We start from the raw sequence: 24,861 nt of genomic DNA, 5'->3' as shown, positions 1-24,861 counted from the left end.
CAGCCACCCAGGCTGGAGCTATGGAGCTCTGGAGGTATGGAGCTCTGGTGCTATGGAAGTATGGAGCTATGGAGCTATGGAAGTATGGAGCTATGGAGCTATGGAGCTCTGGAAGTATGGAGCTATGGAGCTCTGGAGGTATGGAGCTATGGAGCCCTGGAGCCCTGGAGCTATGGAGCCCTGGAGCTATGGAGCTATGGAGCCCTGGAGCTATGGAGCTATGGAGCCCTGGAGCTATGGAGCTATGGAGCTCTGGTGCTATGGAGCTATGGAGCTCTGGTGCTATGGAGCTATGGAGCTCTGGTGCTATGGAGCTATGGAGCTCTGGTGCTATGGAGCTATGGAGCTCTGGAAGTATGGAGCTATGGAGCTCTGGAGGTATGGAGCTATGGAGCTCTGGAGGTATGGAGCTATGGAGCCCTGGAGCTATGGAGCCCTGGAGCTATGGAAGTATGGAGCTCTGGTGCTATGGAGCTATGGAGCTCTGGTGCTATGGAGCTATGGAGCTCTGGAGCTATGGAGCTCTGGAGGTATGGAGCTATGGAGCTCTGGAGGTATGGAGCTATGGAGCTATGGAAGTATGGAGCTCTGGTGCTATGGAGCTATGGAGCTCTGGTGCTATGGAGCTATGGAGCTCTGGTGCTATGGAGCTATGGAGCTATGGAGCTCTGGAAGTATGGAGCTCTGGTGCTATGGAGCTATGGAGCTCTGGTGCTATGGAGCTATGGAGCTCTGGTGCTATGGAGCTATGGAGCTCTGGTGCTATGGAGCTATGGTGCTATGGAGCTCTGGTGCTATGGAGCTATGGAGCTCTGGTGCTATGGAGCTATGGAGCTCTGGAGGTATGGAGCTCTGGAGGTATGGAGCTCTGGAGGTATGGAGCTTTGGAGCCCTGGAGCTCTGGAGGTATGGAGCTATGGTGCTATGGAGCTCTGAAGCCATGGAGCTCTGGTGCTATGGAGCTATGGAGCTCTGGTGCTATGGAGCTATGGAGGTATGGAGCCACCAGCCAGCACCCTCCGTGGCTGGATCAATGGAAGTGTTTTAGGTACCAGGCAGCCAAAGGGCCGAGGCCTCACGCTCGACCACGCCGGCGCAGAGTTCCAGCCGCTCGGATAAGCTCTGTCACTCACCCGCCGCGCAGCCACCGGTAACGGGGAAATGTCGCCGCCTTGTGGACACGCCGTTGTAAATGAATGGGCTTTCGCACTTAGTGCAATTTTCGCCAACTCTCTGACTTAGAGCTATGGAAGTATGGAGCTATGGAGCCACCAGCCACCCAGGCTGGAGCTCTGGAGCTCTGGAGGTATGGAGCTCTGGTGCTATGGAAGTATGGAGCTCTGGTGCTATGGAAGTATGGAGCTATGGAGGTATGGAAGTATGGAGCTATGGAAGTATGGAGCTATGGAGCTCTGGAAGTATGGAGCTATGGAGCTCTGGAGGTATGGAGCCCTGGAGCTATGGAGCCCTGGAGCTATGGAAGTATGGAGCTCTGGTGCTATGGAGCTATGGAGCTCTGGTGCTATGGAGCTATGGAGCTATGGAGCTCTGGAGCTATGGAGCTCTGGAGGTATGGAGCTATGGAGCTATGGAGCTCTGGAGGTATGGAGCTATGGAGCTATGGAAGTATGGAGCTCTGGTGCTATGGAGCTATGGAGCTCTGGTGCTATGGAGCTATGGAGGTATGGAGCCACCAGCCAGCACCCTCCGTGGCTGGATCAATGGGAGTGTTTTAGGTACCAGGCAGCCAAAGGGCGGAGGCCTCACGCTCGACCACGCCGGCGCAGAGTTCCAGCCGCTCGGATAAGCTCTGTCACTCACCCGCCGCGCAGCCACCGGTAACGGGGAAATGTCGCCGCCTGGCGGACACGCCGTTGTAAATGAATGGGCTTTCGCACTTAGTGCAATTTTCGCCAACTCTCTGACTTAGAGCTATGGAAGTATGGAGCTATGGAGCCACCAGCCACCCAGGCTGGAGCTATGGAGCTCTGGAGGTATGGAGCTCAGGTGCTATGGAAGTATGGAGCTATGGAGCTATGGAAGTATGGAGCTATGGAGCTATGGAGCTCTGGAAGTATGGAGCTATGGAGCTCTGGAGGTATGGAGCTATGGAGCCCTGGAGCTATGGAGCTCTGGTGCTATGGAGGTATGGAGCTCTGGAGGTATGGAGCTCTGGAGGTATGGAGCTATGGAGCTATGGAGCTATGGAGCCCTGGAGCTATGGAGCTATGGAGCCCTGGAGCTATGGAGCTATGGAGCCCTGGAGCTATGGAGCTATGGAGCTCTGGTGCTATGGAGCTATGGAGCTCTGGTGCTATGGAGCTATGGAGCTCTGGTGCTATGGAGCTATGGAGCTCTGGTGCTATGGAGCTATGGAGCTCTGGAAGTATGGAGCTATGGAGCTCTGGAGGTATGGAGCTATGGAGCCCTGGAGCTATGGAGCCCTGGCGCTATGGAAGTATGGAGCTCTGGTGCTATGGAGCTATGGAGCTCTGGTGCTATGGAGCTATGGAGCTCTGGAGCTATGGAGCTCTGGAGGTATGGAGCTATGGAGCTATGGAGCTCTGGAGGTATGGAGCTATGGAGCTATGGAAGTATGGAGCTCTGGTGCTATGGAGCTATGGAGCTCTGGTGCTATGGAGCTATGGAGCTCTGGTGCTATGGAGCTATGGAGCTATGGAGCTCTGGAAGTATGGAGCTCTGGTGCTATGGAGCTATGGAGCTCTGGTGCTATGGAGCTATGGAGCTCTGGTGCTATGGAGCTATGGAGCTCTGGTGCTATGGAGCTCTGGTGCTATGGAGCTCTGGTGCTATGGAGCTATGGAGCTCTGGTGCTATGGAGCTATGGAGCTCTGGAGGTATGGAGCTCTGGAGGTATGGAGCTCTGGAGGTATGGAGCTTTGGAGCCCTGGAGCTCTGGAGGTATGGAGCTATGGTGCTATGGAGCTCTGAAGCCATGGAGCTCTGGTGCTATGGAGCTCTGGAGCTCTGGAGGTATGGAGCTCTGGAGGTATGGAGCTATGGAGCCCTGGAGCTCTGGAGGTATGGAGCTATGGTGCTATGGAGCTCTGAAGCCATGGAGCTCTGGTGCTATGGAGCTCTGGAGCTCTGGAGGTATGGAGCTCTGGAGGTATGGAGCTATGGAGCCCTGGAGCTCTGGAGGTATGGAGCTATGGTGCTATGGAGCTCTGAAGCCATGGAGCTCTGGTGCTATGGAGCTCTGGAGCTCTGGAGGTATGGAGCTCTGGAGGTATGGAGCTCTGGAGGTATGGAGCTATGGAGCCCTGGAGCTCTGGAGGTATGGAGCTATGGTGCTATGGAGCTCTGAAGCCATGGAGCTCTGGTGCTATGGAGCTCTGGAGGTATGGAGCTCTGGAGGTATGGAGCTCTGGAGGTATGGAGCTATGGAGCCCTGGAGCTCTGGAGGTATGGAGCTATGGTGCTATGGAGCTCTGAAGCCATGGAGCTCTGGTGCTATGGAGCTATGGAGCTCTGGTGCTATGGAGCTATGGAGGTATGGAGCCACCAGCCAGCACCCTCCGTGGCTGGATCAATGGAAGTGTTTTAGGTACCAGGCAGCCAAAGGGCCGAGGCCTCACGCTCGACCACGCCGGCGCAGAGTTCCAGCCGCTCGGATAAGCTCTGTCACTCACCCGCCGCGCAGCCACCGGTAACGGGGAAATGTCGCCGCCTTGTGGACACGCCGTTGTAAATGAATGGGCTTTCGCACTTAGTGCAATTTTCGCCAACTCTCTGACTTAGAGCTATGGAAGTATGGAGCTATGGAGCCACCAGCCACCCAGGCTGGAGCTCTGGAGCTCTGGAGGTATGGAGCTCTGGTGCTATGGAAGTATGGAGCTCTGGTGCTATGGAAGTATGGAGCTATGGAGGTATGGAAGTATGGAGCTATGGAAGTATGGAGCTATGGAGCTCTGGAAGTATGGAGCTATGGAGCTCTGGAGGTATGGAGCCCTGGAGCTATGGAGCCCTGGAGCTATGGAAGTATGGAGCTCTGGTGCTATGGAGCTATGGAGCTCTGGTGCTATGGAGCTATGGAGCTATGGAGCTCTGGAGCTATGGAGCTCTGGAGGTATGGAGCTATGGAGCTATGGAGCTCTGGAGGTATGGAGCTATGGAGCTATGGAAGTATGGAGCTCTGGTGCTATGGAGCTATGGAGCTCTGGTGCTATGGAGCTATGGAGCTCTGGTGCTATGGAGCTATGGAGCTATGGAGCTCTGGAAGTATGGAGCTCTGGTGCTATGGAGCTATGGAGCTCTGGTGCTATGGAGCTATGGAGCTCTGGTGCTATGGAGCTCTGGTGCTATGGAGCTCTGGTGCTATGGAGCTATGGAGCTCTGGTGCTATGGAGCTCTGGAGGTATGGAGCTCTGGAGGTATGGAGCTCTGGAGGTATGGAGCTATGGAGCCCTGGAGCTCTGGAGGTATGGAGCTATGGTGCTATGGAGCTCTGAAGCCATGGAGCTCTGGTGCTATGGAGCTATGGAGCTCTGGTGCTATGGAGCTATGGAGCTATGGAGCTCTGGAAGTATGGAGCTCTGGTGCTATGGAGCTATGGAGCTCTGGTGCTATGGAGCTATGGAGCTCTGGTGCTATGGAGCTATGGAGCTCTGGTGCTATGGAGCTCTGGTGCTATGGAGCTCTGGTGCTATGGAGCTATGGAGCTCTCGTGCTATGGAGCTATGGAGCTCTGGAGGTATGGAGCTCTGGAGGTATGGAGCTATGGAGCCCTGGAGCTCTGGAGGTATGGAGCTATGGTGCTATGGAGCTCTGAAGCCATGGAGCTCTGGTGCTATGGAGCTCTGGAGCTCTGGAGGTATGGAGCTCTGGAGGTATGGAGCTATGGAGCCCTGGAGCTCTGGAGGTATGGAGCTATGGTGCTATGGAGCTCTGAAGCCATGGAGCTCTGGTGCTATGGAGCTCTGGAGCTCTGGAGGTATGGAGCTCTGGAGGTATGGAGCTCTGGAGGTATGGAGCTATGGAGCCCTGGAGCTCTGGAGGTATGGAGCTATGGTGCTATGGAGCTCTGAAGCCATGGAGCTCTGGTGCTATGAAGCTCTGGAGGTATGGAGCTCTGGAGGTATGGAGCTCTGGAGGTATGGAGCTATGGAGCTATGGAGCCCTGGAGCTCTGGAGGTATGGAGCTATGGTGCTATGGAGCTCTGAAGCCATGGAGCTCTGGTGCTATGGAGCTCTGGAGGTATGGAGCTCTGGAGGTATGGAGCTATGGAGCCCTGGAGCTCTGGAGGTATGGAGCTATGGTGCTATGGAGCTCTGAAGCCATGGAGCTCTGGTGCTATGGAGCTATGGAACTCTGGTGCTATGGAGCTATGGAGGTATGGAGCCACCAGCCAGCACCCTCCGTGGCTGGATCAATGGAAGTGTTTTAGGTACCAGGCAGCCAAAGGGCCGAGGCCTCACGCTCGACCACGCCGGCGCAGAGTTCCAGCCGCTCTGATAAGCTCTGTCACTCACCCGCCGCGCAGCCACCGGTAACGGGGAAATGTCGCCGCCTTGTGGACACGCCGTTGTAAATGAATGGGCTTTCGCACTTAGTGCAATTTTCGCCAACTCTCTGACTGGAGCTATGGAAGTATGGAGCTATGGAGCCACCAGCCACCCAGGCTGGAGCTATGGAGCTCTGGAGGTATGGAGCTCTGGTGCTATGGAAGTATGGAGCTATGGAGCTATGGAAGTATGGAGCTATGGAGCTATGGAGCTCTGGAAGTATGGAGCTATGGAGCTCTGGAGGTATGGAGCTATGGAGCCCTGGAGCCCTGGAGCTATGGAGCCCTGGAGCTATGGAGCTATGGAGCCCTGGAGCTATGGAGCTATGGAGCTCTGGTGCTATGGAGCTATGGAGCTCTGGTGCTATGGAGCTATGGAGCTCTGGTGCTATGGAGCTATGGAGCTCTGGTGCTATGGAGCTATGGAGCTCTGGAAGTATGGAGCTATGGAGCTCTGGAGGTATGGAGCTATGGAGCTCTGGAGGTATGGAGCTATGGAGCCCTGGAGCTATGGAGCCCTGGAGCTATGGAAGTATGGAGCTCTGGTGCTATGGAGCTATGGAGCTCTGGTGCTATGGAGCTATGGAGCTCTGGAGCTATGGAGCTCTGGAGGTATGGAGCTATGGAGCTCTGGAGGTATGGAGCTATGGAGCTATGGAAGTATGGAGCTCTGGTGCTATGGAGCTATGGAGCTCTGGTGCTATGGAGCTATGGAGCTCTGGTGCTATGGAGCTATGGAGCTATGGAGCTCTGGAAGTATGGAGCTCTGGTGCTATGGAGCTATGGAGCTCTGGTGCTATGGAGCTATGGAGCTCTGGTGCTATGGAGCTATGGAGCTCTGGTGCTATGGAGCTATGGTGCTATGGAGCTCTGGTGCTATGGAGCTATGGAGCTCTGGTGCTATGGAGCTATGGAGCTCTGGAGGTATGGAGCTCTGGAGGTATGGAGCTCTGGAGGTATGGAGCTTTGGAGCCCTGGAGCTCTGGAGGTATGGAGCTATGGTGCTATGGAGCTCTGAAGCCATGGAGCTCTGGTGCTATGGAGCTATGGAGCTCTGGTGCTATGGAGCTATGGAGGTATGGAGCTATGGAGCCCTGGAGCTCTGGAGGTATGGAGCTATGGTGCTATGGAGCTCTGAAGCCATGGAGCTCTGGTGCTATGGAGCTCTGGAGCTCTGGAGGTATGGAGCTCTGGAGGTATGGAGCTATGGAGCCCTGGAGCTCTGGAGGTATGGAGCTATGGTGCTATGGAGCTCTGAAGCCATGGAGCTCTGGTGCTATGGAGCTCTGGAGCTCTGGAGGTATGGAGCTCTGGAGGTATGGAGCTCTGGAGGTATGGAGCTATGGAGCCCTGGAGCTCTGGAGGTATGGAGCTATGGTGCTATGGAGCTCTGAAGCCATGGAGCTCTGGTGCTATGGAGCTCTGGAGGTATGGAGCTCTGGAGGTATGGAGCTCTGGAGGTATGGAGCTATGGAGCCCTGGAGCTCTGGAGGTATGGAGCTATGGTGCTATGGAGCTCTGAAGCCATGGAGCTCTGGTGCTATGGAGCTATGGAGCTCTGGTGCTATGGAGCTATGGAGGTATGGAGCCACCAGCCAGCACCCTCCGTGGCTGGATCAATGGAAGTGTTTTAGGTACCAGGCAGCCAAAGGGCCGAGGCCTCACGCTCGACCACGCCGGCGCAGAGTTCCAGCCGCTCGGATAAGCTCTGTCACTCACCCGCCGCGCAGCCACCGGTAACGGGGAAATGTCGCCGCCTTGTGGACACGCCGTTGTAAATGAATGGGCTTTCGCACTTAGTGCAATTTTCGCCAACTCTCTGACTTAGAGCTATGGAAGTATGGAGCTATGGAGCCACCAGCCACCCAGGCTGGAGCTCTGGAGCTCTGGAGGTATGGAGCTCTGGTGCTATGGAAGTATGGAGCTCTGGTGCTATGGAAGTATGGAGCTATGGAGGTATGGAAGTATGGAGCTATGGAAGTATGGAGCTATGGAGCTCTGGAAGTATGGAGCTATGGAGCTCTGGAGGTATGGAGCCCTGGAGCTATGGAGCCCTGGAGCTATGGAAGTATGGAGCTCTGGTGCTATGGAGCTATGGAGCTCTGGTGCTATGGAGCTATGGAGCTATGGAGCTCTGGAGCTATGGAGCTCTGGAGGTATGGAGCTATAGAGCTATGGAGCTCTGGAGGTATGGAGCTATGGAGCTATGGAAGTATGGAGCTCTGGTGCTATGGAGCTATGGAGCTCTGGTGCTATGGAGCTATGGAGCTCTGGTGCTATGGAGCTATGGAGCTATGGAGCTCTGGAAGTATGGAGCTCTGGTGCTATGGAGCTATGGAGCTCTGGTGCTATGGAGCTATGGAGCTCTGGTGCTATGGAGCTCTGGTGCTATGGAGCTCTGGTGCTATGGAGCTATGGAGCTCTGGTGCTATGGAGCTCTGGAGGTATGGAGCTCTGGAGGTATGGAGCTCTGGAGGTATGGAGCTATGGAGCCCTGGAGCTCTGGAGGTATGGAGCTATGGTGCTATGGAGCTCTGAAGCCATGGAGCTCTGGTGCTATGGAGCTATGGAGCTCTGGTGCTATGGAGCTATGGAGCTATGGAGCTCTGGAAGTATGGAGCTCTGGTGCTATGGAGCTATGGAGCTCTGGTGCTATGGAGCTATGGAGCTCTGGTGCTATGGAGCTATGGAGCTCTGGTGCTATGGAGCTCTGGTGCTATGGAGCTCTGGTGCTATGGAGCTATGGAGCTCTGGTGCTATGGAGCTATGGAGCTCTGGAGGTATGGAGCTCTGGAGGTATGGAGCTCTGGAGGTATGGAGCTATGGAGCCCTGGAGCTCTGGAGGTATGGAGCTATGGTGCTATGGAGCTCTGAAGCCATGGAGCTCTGGTGCTATGGAGCTCTGGAGCTCTGGAGGTATGGAGCTCTGGAGGTATGGAGCTATGGAGCCCTGGAGCTCTGGAGGTATGGAGCTATGGTGCTATGGAGCTCTGAAGCCATGGAGCTCTGGTGCTATGGAGCTCTGGAGCTCTGGAGGTATGGAGCTCTGGAGGTATGGAGCTCTGGAGGTATGGAGCTATGGAGCCCTGGAGCTCTGGAGGTATGGAGCTATGGTGCTATGGAGCTCTGAAGCCATGGAGCTCTGGTGCTATGGAGCTCTGGAGGTATGGAGCTCTGGAGGTATGGAGCTCTGGAGGTATGGAGCTATGGAGCCCTGGAGCTCTGGAGGTATGGAGCTATGGTGCTATGGAGCTCTGAAGCCATGGAGCTCTGGTGCTATGGAGCTCTGGAGGTATGGAGCTCTGGAGGTATGGAGCTCTGGAGGTATGGAGCTATGGAGCCCTGGAGCTCTGGAGGTATGGAGCTATGGTGCTATGGAGCTCTGAAGCCATGGAGCTCTGGTGCTATGGAGCTATGGAGCTCTGGTGCTATGGAGCTATGGAGGTATGGAGCCACCAGCCAGCACCCTCCGTGGCTGGATCAATGGAAGTGTTTTAGGTACCAGGCAGCCAAAGGGCCGAGGCCTCACGCTCGACCACGCCGGCGCAAAGTTCCAGCCGCTCGGATAAGCTCTGTCACTCACCCGCCGCGCAGCCACCGGTAACGGGGAAATGTCGCCGCCTTGTGGACACGCCGTTGTAAATGAATGGGCTTTCGCACTTAGTGCAATTTTCGCCAACTCTCTGACTGGAGCTATGGAAGTATGGAGCTATGGAGCCACCAGCCACCCAGGCTGGAGCTATGGAGCTCTGGAGATATGGAGCTCTGGTGCTATGGAAGTATGGAGCTATGGAGCTATGGAAGTATGGAGCTATGGAGCTATGGAGCTCTGGAAGTATGGAGCTATGGAGCTCTGGAGGTATGGAGCTATGGAGCCCTGGAGCCCTGGAGCTATGGAGCCCTGGAGCTATGGAGCTATGGAGCCCTGGAGCTATGGAGCTATGGAGCCCTGGAGCTATGGAGCTATGGAGCTCTGGTGCTATGGAGCTATGGAGCTCTGGTGCTATGGAGCTATGGAGCTCTGGTGCTATGGAGCTATGGAGCTCTGGTGCTATGGAGCTATGGAGCTCTGGAAGTATGGAGCTATGGAGCTATGGAGGTATGGAGCTATGGAGCTCTGGAGGTATGGAGCTATGGAGCCCTGGAGCTATGGAGCCCTGGAGCTATGGAAGTATGGAGCTCTGGTGCTATGGAGCTATGGAGCTCTGGTGCTATGGAGCTATGGAGCTCTGGAGCTATGGAGCTCTGGAGGTATGGAGCTATGGAGCTCTGGAGGTATGGAGCTATGGAGCTATGGAAGTATGGAGCTCTGGTGCTATGGAGCTATGGAGCTCTGGTGCTATGGAGCTATGGAGCTCTGGTGCTATGGAGCTATGGAGCTATGGAGCTCTGGAAGTATGGAGCTCTGGTGCTATGGAGCTATGGAGCTCTGGTGCTATGGAGCTATGGAGCTCTGGTGCTATGGAGCTATGGAGCTCTGGTGCTATGGAGCTATGGTGCTATGGAGCTCTGGTGCTATGGAGCTATGGAGCTCTGGTGCTATGGAGCTATGGAGCTCTGGAGGTATGGAGCTCTGGAGGTATGGAGCTCTGGAGGTATGGAGCTTTGGAGCCCTGGAGCTCTGGAGGTATGGAGCTATGGTGCTATGGAGCTCTGAAGCCATGGAGCTCTGGTGCTATGGAGCTATGGAGCTCTGGTGCTATGGAGCTATGGAGGTATGGAGCCACCAGCCAGCACCCTCCGTGGCTGGATCAATGGAAGTGTTTTAGGTACCAGGCAGCCAAAGGGCCGAGGCCTCACGCTCGACCACGCCGGCGCAGAGTTCCAGCCGCTCGGATAAGCTCTGTCACTCACCCGCCGCGCAGCCACCGGTAACGGGGAAATGTCGCCGCCTTGTGGACACGCCGTTGTAAATGAATGGGCTTTCGCACTTAGTGCAATTTTCGCCAACTCTCTGACTTAGAGCTATGGAAGTATGGAGCTATGGAGCCACCAGCCACCCAGGCTGGAGCTCTGGAGCTCTGGAGGTATGGAGCTCTGGTGCTATGGAAGTATGGAGCTCTGGTGCTATGGAAGTATGGAGCTATGGAGGTATGGAAGTATGGAGCTATGGAAGTATGGAGCTATGGAGCTCTGGAAGTATGGAGCTATGGAGCTATGGAGCTCTGGTGCTATGGAGCTATGGAGCTATGGAGCTCTGGAAGTATGGAGCTCTGGTGCTATGGAGCTATGGAGCTCTGGTGCTATGGAGCTATGGAGCTCTGGTGCTATGGAGCTCTGGTGCTATGGAGCTCTGGTGCTATGGAGCTATGGAGCTCTGGTGCTATGGAGCTATGGAGCTCTGGAGGTATGGAGCTCTGGAGGTATGGAGCTCTGGAGGTATGGAGCTATGGAGCCCTGGAGCTCTGGAGGTATGGAGCTATGGTGCTATGGAGCTCTGAAGCCATGGAGCTCTGGTGCTATGGAGCTCTGGAGCTCTGGAGGTATGGAGCTCTGGAGGTATGGAGCTATGGAGCCCTGGAGCTCTGGAGGTATGGAGCTATGGAGCTCTGAAGCCATGGAGCTCTGGTGCTATGGAGCTCTGGAGCTCTGGAGGTATGGAGCTCTGGAGGTATGGAGCTCTGGAGGTATGGAGCTATGGAGCCCTGGAGCTCTGGAGGTATGGAGCTATGGTGCTATGGAGCTCTGAAGCCATGGAGCTCTGGTACTATGGAGCTCTGGAGGTATGGAGCTCTGGAGGTATGGAGCTCTGGAGGTATGGAGCTATGGAGCCCTGGAGCTCTGGAGGTATGGAGCTATGGTGCTATGGAGCTCTGAAGCCATGGAGCTCTGGTGCTATGGAGCTCTGGAGGTATGGAGCTCTGGAGGTATGGAGCTCTGGAGGTATGGAGCTATGGAGCCCTGGAGCTCTGGAGGTATGGAGCTATGGTGCTATGGAGCTCTGAAGCCATGGAGCTCTGGTGCTATGGAGCTCTGGAGCTCTGGAGGTATGGAGCTCTGGAGGTATGGAGCTATGGAGCCCTGGAGCTCTGGAGGTATGGAGCTATGGTGCTATGGAGCTCTGAAGCCATGGAGCTCTGGTGCTATGGAGCTCTGGAGCTCTGGAGGTATGGAGCTCTGGCGGTATGGAGCTCTGGAGGTATGGAGCTATGGAGCCCTGGAGCTCTGGAGGTATGGAGCTATGGTGCTATGGAGCTCTGAAGCCATGGAGCTCTGGTGCTATGGAGCTCTGGAGGTATGGAGCTTTGGAGGTATGGAGCTCTGGAGGTATGGAGCTATGGAGCCCTGGAGCTCTGGAGGTATGGAGCTATGGTGCTATGGAGCTCTGAAGCCATGGAGCTATGGTGCTATGGAGCTCTGGAGGTATGGAGCTCTGGAGGTATGGAGCTCTGGAGGTATGGAGCTATGGAGCCCTGGAGCTCTGGAGGTATGGAGCTATGGTGCTATGGAGCTCTGAAGCCATGGAGCTCTGGTGCTATGGAGCTATGGAGCTCTGGTGCTATGGAGCTATGGAGGTATGGAGCCACCAGCCAGCACCCTCCGTGGCTGGATCAATGGAAGTGTTTTAGGTACCAGGCAGTCAAAGGGCCGAGGCCTCACGCTCGACCACGCCGGCGCAGAGTTCCAGCCGCTCGGATAAGCTCTGTCACTCACCCGCCGCGCAGCCACCGGTAACAGGGAAATGTCGCCGCCTGGCGGACACGCCGTTGTAAATGAATGGGCTTTCGCACTTAGTGCAATTTTCGCCAACTCTCTGACTTAGAGCTATGGAAGTATGGAGCTATGGAGCCACCAGCCACCCAGGCTGGAGCTATGGAGCTCTGGAGGTATGGAGCTCAGGTGCTATGGAAGTATGGAGCTATGGAGCTATGGAAGTATGGAGCTATGGAGCTATGGAGCTCTGGAAGTATGGAGCTATGGAGCTCTGGAGGTATGGAGCTATGGAGCCCTGGAGCCCTGGAGCTATGGAGCTCTGGTGCTATGGAGGTATGGAGCTCTGGAGGTATGGAGCTCTGGAGGTATGGAGCTATGGAGCTATGGAGCCCTGGAGCTATGGAGCTATGGAGCCCTGGAGCTATGGAGCTATGGAGCCCTGGAGCTATGGAGCTATGGAGCTCTGGTGCTATGGAGCTATGGAGCTCTGGTGCTATGGAGCTATGGAGCTCTGGTGCTATGGAGCTATGGAGCTCTGGTGCTATGGAGCTATGGAGCTCTGGAAGTATGGAGCTATGGAGCTCTGGAGGTATGGAGCTATGGAGCCCTGGAGCTATGGAGCCCTGGAGCTATGGAAGTATGGAGCTCTGGTGCTATGGAGCTATGGAGCTCTGGTGCTATGGAGCTATGGAGCTCTGGAGCTATGGAGCTCTGGAGGTATGGAGCTATGGAGCTATGGAGCTCTGGAGGTATGGAGCTATGGAGCTATGGAAGTATGGAGCTCTGGTGCTATGGAGCTATGGAGCTCTGGTGCTATGGAGCTATGGAGCTCTGGTGCTATGGAGCTATGGAGCTATGGAGCTCTGGAAGTATGGAGCTCTGGTGCTATGGAGCTATGGAGCTCTGGTGCTATGGAGCTATGGAGCTCTGGTGCTATGGAGCTATGGAGCTCTGGTGCTATGGAGTTCTGGTGCTATGGAGCTCTGGTGCTATGGAGCTATGGAGCTCTGGTGCTATGGAGCTATGGAGCTCTGGAGGTATGGAGCTCTGGAGGTATGGAGCTCTGGAGGTATGGAGCTTTGGAGCCCTGGAGCTCTGGAGGTATGGAGCTATGGTGCTATGGAGCTCTGAAGCCATGGAGCTCTGGTGCTATGGAGCTCTGGAGCTCTGGAGGTATGGAGCTCTGGAGGTATGGAGCTATGGAGCCCTGGAGCTCTGGAGGTATGGAGCTATGGTGCTATGGAGCTCTGAAGCCATGGAGCTCTGGTGCTATGGAGCTCTGGAGCTCTGGAGGTATGGAGCTATGGAGCCCTGGAGCTCTGGAGGTATGGAGCTATGGTGCTATGGAGCTCTGAAGCCATGGAGCTCTGGTGCTATGGAGCTCTGGAGCTCTGGAGGTATGGAGCTCTGGAGGTATGGAGCTCTGGAGGTATGGAGCTATGGAGCCCTGGAGCTCTGGAGGTATGGAGCTATGGTGCTATGGAGCTCTGAAGCCATGGAGCTCTGGTGCTATGGAGCTCTGGAGGTATGGAGCTCTGGAGGTATGGAGCTCTGGAGGTATGGAGCTATGGAGCCCTGGAGCTCTGGAGGTATGGAGCTATGGTGCTATGGAGCTCTGAAGCCATGGAGCTCTGGTGCTATGGAGCTCTGGAGGTATGGAGCTCTGGAGGTATGGAGCTCTGGAGGTATGGAGCTATGGAGCCCTGGAGCTCTGGAGGTATGGAGCTATGGTGCTATGGAGCTCTGAAGCCATGGAGCTCTGGTGCTATGGAGCTCTGGAGGTATGGAGCTCTGGAGGTACTGAGCTATGGAGCCCTGGAGCTCTGGAGGTATGGAGCTATGGTGCTATGGAGCTCTGAAGCCATGGAGCTCTGGTGCTATGGAGCTATGGAGCTCTGGTGCTATGGAGCTATGGAGGTATGGAGCCACCAGCCAGCACCCTCCGTGGCTGGATCAATGGAAGTGTTTTAGGTACCAGGCAGCCAAAGGGCCGAGGCCTCACGCTCGACCACGCCGGCGCAGAGTTCCAGCCGCTCGGATAAGCTCTGTCACTCACCCGCCGCGCAGCCACCGGTAACGGGGAAATGTCGCCGCCTTGTGGACACGCCGTTGTAAATGAATGGGCTTTCGCACTTAGTGCAATTTTCGCCAACTCTCTGACTTAGAGCTATGGAAGTATGGAGCTATGGAGCCACCAGCCACCCAGGCTGGAGCTCTGGAGCTCTGGAGGTATGGAGCTCTGGTGCTATGGAAGTATGGAGCTCTGGTGCTATGGAAGTATGGAGCTATGGAGGTATGGAAGTATGGAGCTATGGAAGTATGGAGCTATGGAGCTCTGGAAGTATGGAGCTATGGAGCTCTGGAGGTATAAAGCCCTGGAGCTATGGAGCCCTGGAGCTATGGAAGTATGGAGCTCTGGTGCTATGGAGCTATGGAGCTCTGGTGCTATGGAGCTATGGAGCTATGGAGCTCTGGAGCTATGGAGCTCTGGAGGTATGGAGCTATGGAGCTATGGAGCTCTGGAGGTATGGAGCTATGGAGCTATGGAAGTATGGAGCTCTGGTGCTATGGAGCTATGGAGCTCTGGTGCTATGGAGCTATGGAGCTCTGGTGCTATGGAGCTATGGAGCTATGGAGCTCTGGAAGTATGGAGCTCTGGTGCTATGGAGCTATGGAGCTCTGGTGCTATGGAGCTATGGAGCTCTGGTGCTATGGAGCTCTGGTGCTATGGAGCTCTGGTGCTATGGAGCTATGGAGCTCTGGTGCTATGGAGCTCTGGAGGTATGGAGCTCTGGAGGTATGGAGCTCTGGAGGTATGGAGCTATGGAGCCCTGGAGCTCTGGAGGTATGGAGCTATGGTGCTATGGAGCTCTGAAGCCATGGAGCTCTGGTGCTATGGAGCTATGGAGCTCTGGTGCTATGGAGCTATGGAGCTATGGAGCTCTGGAAGTATGGAGCTCTGGTGCTATGGAGCTATGGAGCTCTGGTGCTATGGAGTTATGGAGCTCTGGTGCTATGGAGCTATGGAGCTCTGGTGCTATGGAGCTCTGGTGCTATGGAGCTCTGGTGCTATGGAGCTATGGAGCTCTGGTGCTATGGAGCTATGGAGCTCTGGAGGTATGGAGCTCTGGAGGTATGGAGCTCTGGAGGTATGGAGCTATGGAGCCCTGGAGCTCTGGAGGTATGGAGCTATGGTGCTATGGAGCTCTGAAGCCATGGAGCTCTGGTGCTATGGAGCTCTGGAGCTCTGGAGGTATGGAGCTCTGGAGGTATGGAGCTATGGAGCCCTGGAGCTCTGGAGGTATGGAGCTATGGTGCTATGGAGCTCTGAAGCCATGGAGCTCTGGTGCTATGGAGCTCTGGAGCTCTGGAGGTATGGAGCTCTGGAGGTATGGAGCTCTGGAGGTATGGAGCTATGGAGCCCTGGAGCTCTGGAGGTATGGAGCTATGGTGCTATGGAGCTCTGAAGCCATGGAGCTCTGGTGCTATGGAGCTCTGGAGGTATGGAGCTCTGGAGGTATGGAGCTATGGAGCCCTGGAGCTCTGGAGGTATGGAGCTATGGTGCTATGGAGCTCTGAAGCCATGGAGCTCTGGTGCTATGGAGCTCTGGAGGTATGGAGCTCTGGAGGTATGGAGCTCTGGAGGTATGGAGCTATGGAGCCCTGGAGCTCTGGAGGTATGGAGCTATGGTGCTATGGAGCTCTGAAGCCATGGAGCTCTGGTGCTATGGAGCTATGGAGCTCTGGTGCTATGGAGCTATGGAGGTATGGAGCCACCAGCCAGCACCCTCCGTGGCTGGATCAATGGAAGTGTTTTAGGTACCAGGCAGCCAAAGGGCCGAGGCCTCACGCTCGACCACGCCGGCGCAGAGTTCCAGCCGCTCGGATAAGCTCTGTCACTCACCCGCCGCGCAGCCACCGGTAACGGGGAAATGTCGCCGCCTGGCGGACACGCCGTTGTAAATGAATGGGCTTTCGCACTTAGTGCAATTTTCGCCAACTCTCTGACTTAGAGCTATGGAAGTATGGAGCTATGGAGCCACCAGCCACCCAGGCTGGAGCTATGGAGCTCTGGAGGTATGGAGCTCAGGTGCTATGGAAGTATGGAGCTATGGAGCTATGGAAGTATGGAGCTATGGAGCTATGGAGCTCTGGAAGTATGGAGCTATGGAGCTCTGGAGGTATGGAGCTATGGAGCCCTGGAGCCCTGGAGCTATGGAGCTCTGGTGCTATGGAGGTATGGAGCTCTGGAGGTATGGAGCTCTGGAGGTATGGAGCTATGGAGCTATGGAGCCCTGGAGCTATGGAGCTATGGAGCCCTGGAGCTATGGAGCTATGGAGCCCTGGAGCTATGGAGCTATGGAGCTCTGGTGCTATGGAGCTATGGAGCTCTGGTGCTATGGAGCTATGGAGCTCTGGTGCTATGGAGCTATGGAGCTCTGGTGCTATGGAGCTATGGAGCTCTGGAAGTATGGAGCTATGGAGCTCTGGAGGTATGGAGCTATGGAGCCCTGGAGCTATGGAGCCCTGGAGCTATGGAAGTATGGAGCTCTGGTGCTATGGAGCTATGGAGCTCTGGTGCTATGGAGCTATGGAGCTCTGGAGCTATGGAGCTCTGGAGGTATGGAGCTATGGAGCTATGGAGCTCTGGAGGTATGGAGCTATGGAGCTATGGAAGTATGGAGCTCTGGTGCTATGGAGCTATGGAGCTCTGGTGCTATGGAGCTATGGAGCTCTGGTGCTATGGAGCTATGGAGCTATGGAGCTCTGGAAGTATGGAGCTCTGGTGCTATGGAGCTATGGAGCTCTGGTGCTATGGAGCTATGGAGCTCTGGTGCTATGGAGCTATGGAGCTCTGGTGCTATGGAGCTCTGGTGCTATGGAGCTCTGGTGCTATGGAGCTATGGAGCTCTGGTGCTATGGAGCTATGGAGCTCTGGAGGTATGGAGCTCTGGAGGTATGGAGCTCTGGAGGTATGGAGCTTTGGAGCCCTGGAGCTCTGGAGGTATGGAGCTATGGTGCTATGGAGCTCTGAAGCCATGGAGCTCTGGTGCTATGGAGCTCTGGAGCTCTGGAGGTATGGAGCTCTGGAGGTATGGAGCTATGGAGCCCTGGAGCTCTGGAGGTATGGAGCTATGGTGCTATGGAGCTCTGAAGCCATGGAGCTCTGGTGCTATGGAGCTCTGGAGCTCTGGAGGTATGGAGCTCTGGAGGTATGGAGCTATGGAGCCCTGGAGCTCTGGAGGTATGGAGCTATGGTGCTATGGAGCTCTGAAGCCATGGAGCTCTGGTGCTATGGAGCTCTGGAGCTCTGGAGGTATGGAGCTCTGGAGGTATGGAGCTCTGGAGGTATGGAGCTATGGAGCCCTGGAGCTCTGGAGGTATGGAGCTATGGTGCTATGGAGCTCTGAAGCCATGGAGCTCTGGTGCTATGGAGCTCTGGAGGTATGGAGCTCTGGAGGTATGGAGCTCTGGAGGTATGGAGCTATGGAGCCCTGGAGCTCTGGAGGTATGGAGCTCTGGTGCTATGGAGCTATGGAGCTCTGGTGCTATGGAGCTATGGAGCTATGGAGCTCTGGAGCTATGGAGCTCTGGAGGTATGGAGCTATGGAGCTATGGAGCTCTGGAGGTATGGAGCTATGGAGCTATGGAAGTATGGAGCTCTGGTGCTATGGAGCTATGGAGCTCTGGTGCTATGGAGCTATGGAGCTCTGGTGCTATGGAGCTATGGAGCTATGGAGCTCTGGAAGTATGGAGCTCTGGTGCTATGGAGCTATGGAGCTCTGGTGCTATGGAGCTATGGAGCTCTGGTGCTATGGAGCTCTGGTGCTATGGAGCTCTGGTGCTATGGAGCTATGGAGCTCTGGTGCTATGGAGCTCTGGAGGTATGGAGCTCTGGAGGTATGGAGCTCTGGAGGTATGGAGCTATGGAGCCCTGGAGCTCTGGAGGTATGGAGCTATGGTGCTATGGAGCTCTGAAGCCATGGAGCTCTGGTGCTATGGAGCTATGGAGCTCTGGTGCTATGGAGCTATGGAGCTATGGAGCTCTGGAAGTATGGAGCTCTGGTGCTATGGAGCTATGGAGCTCTGGTGCTATGGAGCTATGGAGCTCTGGTGCTATGGAGCTATGGAGCTCTGGTGCTATGGAGCTCTGGTGCTATGGAGCTCTGGTGCTATGGAGCTATGGAGCTCTGGTGCTATGGAGCTATGGAGCTCTGGAGGTATGGAGCTCTGGAGGTATGGAGCTCTGGAGGTATGGAGCTATGGAGCCCTGGAGCTCTGGAGGTATGGAGCTATGGTGCTATGGAGCTCTGAAGCCATGGAGCTCTGGTGCTATGGAGCTCTGGAGCTCTGGAGGTATGGAGCTCTGGAGGTATGGAGCTATGGAGCCCTGGAGCTCTGGAGGTATGGAGCTATGGTGCTATGGAGCTCTGAAGCCATGGAGCTCTGGTGCTATGGAGCTCTGGAGCTCTGGAGGTATGGAGCTCTGGAGGTATGGAGCTCTGGAGGTATGGAGCTATGGAGCCCTGGAGCTCTGGAGGTATGGAGCTATGGTGCTATGGAGCTCTGAAGCCATGGAGCTCTGGTGCTATGAAGCTCTGGAGGTATGGAGCTCTGGAGGTATGGAGCTCTGGAGGTATGGAGCTATGGAGCCCTGGAGCTCTGGAGGTATGGAGCTATGGTGCTATGGAGCTCTGAAGCCATGGAGCTCTGGTGCTATGGAGCTCTGGAGGTATGGAGCTCTGGAGGTATGGAGCTATGGAGCCCTGGAGCTCTGGAGGTATGGAGCTATGGTGCTATGGAGCTCTGAAGCCATGGAGCTCTGGTGCTATGGAGCTATGGAACTCTGGTGCTATGGAGCTATGGAGGTATGGAGCCACCAGCCAGCACCCTCCGTGGCTGGATCAATGGAAGTGTTTTAGGTACCAGGCAGCCAAAGGGCCGAGGCCTCACGCTCGACCACGCCGGCGCAGAGTTCCAGCCGCTCGGATAAGCTCTGTCACTCACCCGCCGCGCAGCCACCGGTAACGGGGAAATGTCGCCGCCTTGTGGACACGCCGTTGTAAATGAATGGGCTTTCGCACTTAGTGCAATTTTCGCCAACTCTCTGACTGGAGCTATGGAAGTATGGAGCTATGGAGCCACCAGCCACCCAGGCTGGAGCTATGGAGCTCTGGAGGTATGGAGCTCTGGTGCTATGGAAGTATGGAGCTATGGAGCTATGGAAGTATGGAGCTATGGAGCTATGGAGCTCTGGAAGTATGGAGCTATGGAGCTCTGGAGGTATGGAGCTATGGAGCCCTGGAGCCCTGGAGCTATGGAGCCCTGGAGCTATGGAGCTATGGAGCCCTGGAGCTATGGAGCTATGGAGCTCTGGTGCTATGGAGCTATGGAGCTCTGGTGCTATGGAGCTATGGAGCTCTGGTGCTATGGAGCTATGGAGCTCTGGTGCTATGGAGCTATGGAGCTCTGGAAGTATGGAGCTATGGAGCTCTGGAGGTATGGAGCTATGGAGCTCTGGAGGTATGGAGCTATGGAGCCCTGGAGCTATGGAGCCCTGGAGCTATGGAAGTATGGAGCTCTGGTGCTATGGAGCTATGGAGCTCTGGAGCTATGGAGCTCTGGAGGTATGGAGCTATGGAGCTCTGGAGGTATGGAGCTATGGAGCTATGGAAGTATGGAGCTCTGGTGCTATGGAGCTATGGAGCTCTGGTGCTATGGAGCTATGGAGCTCTGGTGCTATGGAGCTATGGAGCTATGGAGCTCTGGAAGTATGGAGCTCTGGTGCTATGGAGCTATGGAGCTCTGGTGCTATGGAGCTATGGAGCTCTGGTGCTATGGAGCTATGGAGCTCTGGTGCTATGGAGCTATGGTGCTATGGAGCTCTGGTGCTATGGAGCTATGGAGCTCTGGTGCTATGGAGCTATGGAGCTCTGGAGGTATGGAGCTCTGGAGGTATGGAGCTCTGGAGGTATGGAGCTTTGGAGCCCTGGAGCTCTGGAGGTATGGAGCTATGGTGCTATGGAGCTCTGAAGCCATGGAGCTCTGGTGCTATGGAGCTATGGAGCTCTGGTGCTATGGAGCTATGGAGGTATGGAGCTATGGAGCCCTGGAGCTCTGGAGGTATGGAGCTATGGTGCTATGGAGCTCTGAAGCCATGGAGCTCTGGTGCTATGGAGCTCTGGAGCTCTGGAGGTATGGAGCTCTGGAGGTATGGAGCTATGGAGCCCTGGAGCTCTGGAGGTATGGAGCTATGGTGCTATGGAGCTCTGAAGCCATGGAGCTCTGGTGCTATGGAGCTCTGGAGCTCTGGAGGTATGGAGCTCTGGAGGTATGGAGCTCTGGAGGTATGGAGCTATGGAGCCCTGGAGCTCTGGAGGTATGGAGCTATGGTGCTATGGAGCTCTGAAGCCATGGAGCTCTGGTGCTATGGAGCTCTGGAGGTATGGAGCTCTGGAGGTATGGAGCTCTGGAGGTATGGAGCTATGGAGCCCTGGAGCTCTGGAGGTATGGAGCTATGGTGCTATGGAGCTCTGAAGCCATGGAGCTCTGGTGCTATGGAGCTATGGAGCTCTGGTGCTATGGAGCTATGGAGGTATGGAGCCACCAGCCAGCACCCTCCGTGGCTGGATCAATGGAAGTGTTTTAGGTACCAGGCAGCCAAAGGGCCGAGGCCTCACGCTCGACCACGCCGGCGCAGAGTTCCAGCCGCTCGGATAAGCTCTGTCACTCACCCGCCGCGCAGCCACCGGTAACGGGGAAATGTCGCCGCCTTGTGGACACGCCGTTGTAAATGAATGGGCTTTCGCACTTAGTGCAATTTTCGCCAACTCTCTGACTTAGAGCTATGGAGGTATGGAGCTATGGAGCCACCAGCCACCCAGGCTGGAGCTCTGGAGCTCTGGAGGTATGGAGCTCTGGTGCTATGGAAGTATGGAGCTCTGGTGCTATGGAAGTATGGAGCTATGGAGGTATGGAAGTATGGAGCTATGGAAGTATGGAGCTATGGAGCTCTGGAAGTATGGAGCTATGGAGCTCTGGAGGTATGGAGCCCTGGAGCTATGGAGCCCTGGAGCTATGGAAGTATGGAGCTCTGGTGCTATGGAGCTATGGAGCTCTGGTGCTATGGAGCTATGGAGCTATGGTGCTCTGGAGCTATGGAGCTCTGGAGGTATGGAGCTATGGAGCTATGGAGCTCTGGAGGTATGGAGCTATGGAGCTATGGAAGTATGGAGCTCTGGTGCTATGGAGCTATGGAGCTCTGGTGCTATGGAGCTATGGAGCTCTGGTGCTATGGAGCTATGGAGCTATGGAGCTCTGGAAGTATGGAGCTCTGGTGCTATGGAGCTATGGAGCTCTGGTGCTATGGAGCTATGGAGCTCTGGTGCTATGGAGCTCTGGTGCTATGGAGCTCTGGTGCTATGGAGCTATGGAGCTCTGGTGCTATGGAGCTCTGGAGGTATGGAGCTCTGGAGGTATGGAGCTCTGGAGGTATGGAGCTATGGAGCCCTGGAGCTCTGGAGGTATGGAGCTATGGTGCTATGGAGCTCTGAAGCCATGGAGCTCTGGTGCTATGGAGCTATGGAGCTCTGGTGCTATGGAGCTATGGAGCTATGGAGCTCTGGAAGTATGGAGCTCTGGTGCTATGGAGCTATGGAGCTCTGGTGCTATGGAGCTATGGAGCTCTGGTGCTATGGAGCTATGGAGCTCTGGTGCTATGGAGCTCTGGTGCTATGGAGCTCTGGTGCTATGGAGCTATGGAGCTCTGGTGCTATGGAGCTATGGAGCTCTGGAGGTATGGAGCTCTGGAGGTATGGAGCTCTGGAGGTATGGAGCTATGGAGCCCTGGAGCTCTGGAGGTATGGAGCTATGGTGCTATGGAGCTCTGAAGCCATGGAGCTCTGGTGCTATGGAGCTCTGGAGCTCTGGAGGTATGGAGCTCTGGAGGTATGGAGCTATGGAGCCCTGGAGCTCTGGAGGTATGGAGCTATGGTGCTATGGAGCTCTGAAGCCATGGAGCTCTGGTGCTATGGAGCTCTGGAGCTCTGGAGGTATGGAGCTCTGGAGGTATGGAGCTCTGGAGGTATGGAGCTATGGAGCCCTGGAGCTCTGGAGGTATGGAGCTATGGTGCTATGGAGCTCTGAAGCCATGGAGCTCTGGTGCTATGGAGCTCTGGAGGTATGGAGCTCTGGAGGTATGGAGCTCTGGAGGTATGGAGCTATGGAGCCCTGGAGCTCTGGAGGTATGGAGCTATGGTGCTATGGAGCTCTGAAGCCATGGAGCTCTGGTGCTATGGAGCTCTGGAGGTATGGAGCTCTGGAGGTATGGAGCTCTGGAGGTATGGAGCTATGGAGCCCTGGAGCTCTGGAGGTATGGAGCTATGGTGCTATGGAGCTCTGAAGCCATGGAGCTCTGGTGCTATGGAGCTATGGAGCTCTGGTGCTATGGAGCTATGGAGGTATGGAGCCACCAGCCAGCACCCTCCGTGGCTGGATCAATGGAAGTGTTTTAGGTACCAGGCAGCCAAAGGGCCGAGGCCTCACGCTCGACCACGCCGGCGCAAAGTTCCAGCCGCTCGGATAAGCTCTGTCACTCACCCGCCGCGCAGCCACCGGTAACGGGGAAATGTCGCCGCCTTGTGGACACGCCGTTGTAAATGAATGGGCTTTCGCACTTAGTGCAATTTTCGCCAACTCTCTGACTGGAGCTATGGAAGTATGGAGCTATGGAGCCACCAGCCACCCAGGCTGGAGCTATGGAGCTCTGGAGGTATGGAGCTCTGGTGCTATGGAAGTATGGAGCTATGGAGCTATGGAAGTATGGAGCTATGGAGCTATGGAGCTCTGGAAGTATGGAGCTATGGAGCTCTGGAGGTATGGAGCTATGGAGCCCTGGAGCCCTGGAGCTATGGAGCCCTGGAGCTATGGAGCTATGGAGCCCTGGAGCTATGGAGCTATGGAGCCCTGGAGCTATGGAGCTATGGAGCTCTGGTGCTATGGAGCTATGGAGCTCTGGTGCTATGGAGCTATGGAGCTCTGGTGCTATGGAGCTATGGAGCTCTGGTGCTATGGAGCTATGGAGCTCTGGAAGTATGGAGCTATGGAGCTATGGAGGTATGGAGCTATGGAGCTCTGGAGGTATGGAGCTATGGAGCCCTGGAGCTATGGAGCCCTGGAGCTATGGAAGTATGGAGCTCTGGTGCTATGGAGCTATGGAGCTCTGGTGCTATGGAGCTATGGAGCTCTGGAGCTATGGAGCTCTGGAGGTATGGAGCTATGGAGCTCTGGAGGTATGGAGCTATGGAGCTATGGAAGTATGGAGCTCTGGTGCTATGGAGCTATGGGGCTCTGGTGCTATGGAGCTATGGAGCTCTGGAGGTATGGAGCTATGGAGCCCTGGAGCTCTGGAGGTATGGAGCTATGGTGCTATGGAGCTCTGAAGCCATGGAGCTCTGGTACTATGGAGCTCTGGAGGTATGGAGCTCTGGAGGTATGGAGCTCTGGAGGTATGGAGCTATGGAGCCCTGGAGCTCTGGAGGTATGGAGCTATGGTGCTATGGAGCTCTGAAGCCATGGAGCTCTGGTGCTATGGAGCTCTGGAGGTATGGAGCTCTGGAGGTATGGAGCTCTGGAGGTATGGAGCTATGGAGCCCTGGAGCTCTGGAGGTATGGAGCTATGGTGCTATGGAGCTCTGAAGCCATGGAGCTCTGGTGCTATGGAGCTCTGGAGCTCTGGAGGTATGGAGCTCTGGAGGTATGGAGCTATGGAGCCCTGGAGCTCTGGAGGTATGGAGCTATGGTGCTATGGAGCTCTGAAGCCATGGAGCTCTGGTGCTATGGAGCTCTGGAGCTCTGGAGGTATGGAGCTCTGGCGGTATGGAGCTCTGGAGGTATGGAGCTATGGAGCCCTGGAGCTCTGGAGGTATGGAGCTATGGTGCTATGGAGCTCTGAAGCCATGGAGCTCTGGTGCTATGGAGCTCTGGAGGTATGGAGCTTTGGAGGTATGGAGCTCTGGAGGTATGGAGCTATGGAGCCCTGGAGCTCTGGAGGTATGGAGCTATGGTGCTATGGAGCTCTGAAGCCATGGAGCTATGGTGCTATGGAGCTCTGGAGGTATGGAGCTCTGGAGGTATGGAGCTCTGGAGGTATGGAGCTATGGAGCCCTGGAGCTCTGGAGGTATGGAGCTATGGTGCTATGGAGCTCTGAAGCCATGGAGCTCTGGTGCTATGGAGCTATGGAGCTCTGGTGCTATGGAGCTATGGAGGTATGGAGCCACCAGCCAGCACCCTCCGTGGCTGGATCAATGGAAGTGTTTTAGGTACCAGGCAGTCAAAGGGCCGAGGCCTCACGCTCGACCACGCCGGCGCAGAGTTCCAGCCGCTCGGATAAGCTCTGTCACTCACCCGCCGCGCAGCCACCGGTAACAGGGAAATGTCGCCGCCTGGCGGACACGCCGTTGTAAATGAATGGGCTTTCGCACTTAGTGCAATTTTCGCCAACTCTCTGACTTAGAGCTATGGAAGTATGGAGCTATGGAGCCACCAGCCACCCAGGCTGGAGCTATGGAGCTCTGGAGGTATGGAGCTCAGGTGCTATGGAAGTATGGAGCTATGGAGCTATGGAAGTATGGAGCTATGGAGCTATGGAGCTCTGGAAGTATGGAGCTATGGAGCTCTGGA

The sequence above is a fragment of the Syngnathus leptorhynchus genome, unplaced genomic scaffold (assembly GCF_054491065.1).
Source record: "Syngnathus leptorhynchus isolate UIUO unplaced genomic scaffold, UIUO_Slep HiC_scaffold_45, whole genome shotgun sequence".
NCBI lineage: Eukaryota > Metazoa > Chordata > Actinopteri > Syngnathiformes > Syngnathidae > Syngnathus > Syngnathus leptorhynchus.
The sequence above is the reverse complement of the archived record's forward strand: the minus strand, read 5'-3'. Positions refer to the sequence as shown.